This window comes from Bos indicus x Bos taurus, chromosome X (assembly GCF_003369695.1).
Source record: "Bos indicus x Bos taurus breed Angus x Brahman F1 hybrid chromosome X, Bos_hybrid_MaternalHap_v2.0, whole genome shotgun sequence".
NCBI classification, from domain to species: Eukaryota; Metazoa; Chordata; class Mammalia; order Artiodactyla; family Bovidae; genus Bos; species Bos indicus x Bos taurus.
This window is the reverse complement of record NC_040105.1, coordinates 9111597-9114685: the sequence shown is the minus strand read 5'-3', so window position 1 is coordinate 9114685 and position 3089 is coordinate 9111597. Positions and strand designations below refer to the sequence as shown.

General features: G+C 37.2%; 1 non-coding gene across 1 annotated transcript; it reads right to left on the bottom strand.

Annotated features, from left to right (window-relative positions):
* Positions 1-1987: 1987 nt before the first annotated feature.
* LOC113888326 lies at positions 1988-2094 on the bottom strand. The gene has a single exon (XR_003509952.1). It is a non-coding gene; the product is annotated as a U6 spliceosomal RNA (small nuclear RNA).
* Positions 2095-3089: the final 995 nt, after the last annotated feature.

Here is a 3089-nt window from a genome sequence, read left to right as displayed (position 1 = left end):
TTTTTAAGATTATTTTCCCATATGGGCCATTACAGCATATTGAGTAGAGTTCCTTGTTCTTATCAGTTATCTATTTTATTTATAGTAGTGTATATATGTCAATCCCAATCTCCCAATTCATCCCTCCCTGCCTTATCCCCTGGTAACCAAAAGTCTGTTTTCTACATCTGTGATTCTGCTTCTGTTTTGTTAACTCACTTCATTTATACCCTTTTTTAGACTCTACATATGAGTGATATCATATGATATTTGTCTTTCTCTGACTTAATTTCACTTGATATGACAATCTCTAGGTCCATCCATGTTGCTGCAAATGGCATTATTTTGTTCCTTTTTATGGCTGAGTAATATTTCACTGTATATATGTACTACATCTTCTTTATTCATTTCTCTGTTTATGGACATTTAGGTTACTTCTATGTCCTGGCTATTGTAAATAGTTGCCAACCACATTTTAGCAAACATTAAGAGTTGCAGTGTTGGACATTTCAGATGCAATTTGATACTAATTATGAGAGTGGATATTTAACCACATAAGTCAAAAATTTTACCTACATATTTATTAGTCCAAGACCATGAAGGTCCCTGGCTATGACAGATGCCAAATCAAAAAAGGAGATAACATCACCATTGGGTAAAAGCCTTCTAATGACCAAGAAGGATAACTACATTAATTTGTGGTGACACAGTGAGATTTTAATAAAGTACTAAGTTTCTCTTTTTTTATTTTTTTTATTGAAGGATAATTGCTTTACAGAATTTTGCTGTTTTCTGTCAAACTTCAACATGAATAAGCCATAGGTATACATATATCCTCTCCCTTTTGAAACTCCCTCCCATCTCCTGCCCCATCCCACCTCTCTTGGTTGATACACAGCCCCCATTTGAGTTCCTGAGCCATACAGCAAATTCCCGTTGGCTATCTATTTTACATATGGTAATGTAAGTTTCCATGTTACTCTTTCCATACATCGCACCCTCTCCTCCCCTCTCCCCATGTCCATATGTCTGTTCTCTATGTCTGTTTCTCCATTGTTGACCTGTAAAAAAATTTTTCAGTACCATTTTTCTAGATTCCATATATATGCATTAGAATACAGAATTTATCTTTCTCTTTCTGACTCACTTCACTCTGTATAATAGGTTCTAGGCTCATCCACCTCATTAGAACTGACTCAAATGTGCTCCTTTTTATGGCTGAGTAATATTCCATTGTGTATATGTACCACGGCTTCTTTATCCATTCATCTGTTGATGGACATCTAGGTTGCTTCCATGTTCTAGCTATTGTAAATAGTGCTGCAGTGAACAATGTGCCTCTTTCAATTTTGGTTTCCTCAGGGTATACCCTAGGAAATGCCTAGGGTATGCCTAGGAGTAGGATTGCTGGGTTATATGGTGGTTTTATTCCAAGTTTTTTAAGGAATCTCCATACGGTCTTCCATAGTGGCTGTATCAATTTACATTCCCACCAACAGTACAAGAGTGTTCCCTTTTCTCCACACCATCTCCAGCATTTATGGTTTGTAGACTTTTTGATGAGGGCCATTCTGACTGATGTGAGGTGATATCTCATTGTAGCTTTGATTTGCATTTCTCTAATAATGAGCAACGTTGAGCATCTTCTCATGTATTTGTTAGCCATCTGTGTGTCTTCTTTGGAGAAAAACGTCTGTTTGGGTCTTTTTCCCATTTTCTGATTGGGTTATTTGTTTTTCTGGTATTGAATTTAATAAGCTGCTTGTATATTTTGGAAATTAATCCTTTGTCAGTTGTTTCCTTTGCTATTATTTTCTCCCATTCTTGGGGTTGTCTTTTCACCTTGCTTATAGTTTCCTTTGCTGTGCAAAATCTTTTATGTTTAATCAGGTCCCACTTGTTTACTTTTGTTTTTATTTCCATTACTCTAGGAGGTGGGTCATAGAGGATTTTGCTTTGATTTGTGTCACTGAGAGTTCTGCCTATGTTTTCCTCTAAGAGTTATATAAAATATACAGAACACTTCATGAATTTGTGTGTCATCCTTGGGCAGGGGCCATGCTAATCTTCTCTGTATTGTTCCAATTTTAGTATATGTGCCTCCAAAGTGAGCACTAAGTTTCTCTTAATACTTTAAATAACTGCATTTTTAAAGATCTAACTGCTGAAAGAGCATACAAGAATTCATTGTCTTCAATTCTCAATCTTTCCATTTGAAGGAGCATTTTCCAAGAAAAGTAGACTATTTGGTGGGGAAAGAAACCTGAAATGTTTAAGACAACTCTATTTACAGCTCCCTGGCAACTAAAATGGGAAACTTAAGAAAATAAAGATAGCAGGACCCAGACAAGAGTGGGAAAGATTGGGATGACAAAATTAAATTTCTCTGGGACCTCTTCCAGTCTGATCTGTGACTTAAAAAAAATGTGTTACAGTATGCCACTGCAAAGAAACAGATGTCAGAAAACCCAAATTTGAGCAGAAGTGGTGCTTCAGAGTACCACACTATAGTGTGACATTCTTGATGATCATCTTTGATCTTCAGTTACTTTTGAAAGACTCTTCTAAACTCTTAATTAAACCCAACCTTCTTTGTAAAGAACTATAATTTAGCAGTGAGAAACATTTCAGAACAAAGACAAAATACATAATCTTGGGGGGAAGAAAAGGTCCAAAGACCACATGTTCAAGCTGTTCTGAGAGAAAAGGGAGAGCTGTTGCAAGTATTTTGGAGTGTTAAGTGGAAAAGGGACTGGGAAAAAAGGATTTTTTAAAAGTGATACCAGGATTTCAAATTATTCTGGGCTGACTTCAGAGCAGACATATGGCATTAAAAATGCAAGAATGAAAAGAAAGAACACAGACAGAAAACTGGAATGAAGGACTAAGCATAGAGCTTCCTACAGAATTGATGTCTTCTAGAACTCCATGGGGTCGCTAAGAGTCAGGCATGACTGAGCGACGTCACTTTCACTTTTCACTTTCATGCATTGGAGGAGGAAATGGCAACCCACTCCAGTGTTCTTGTCTGCAGAATCCCAGGGATGGCAGAGCCTGGTGGGCTGCTGTCTATGGGGTCCCACAGAGTCAGACACGACTGAAGTGACTTA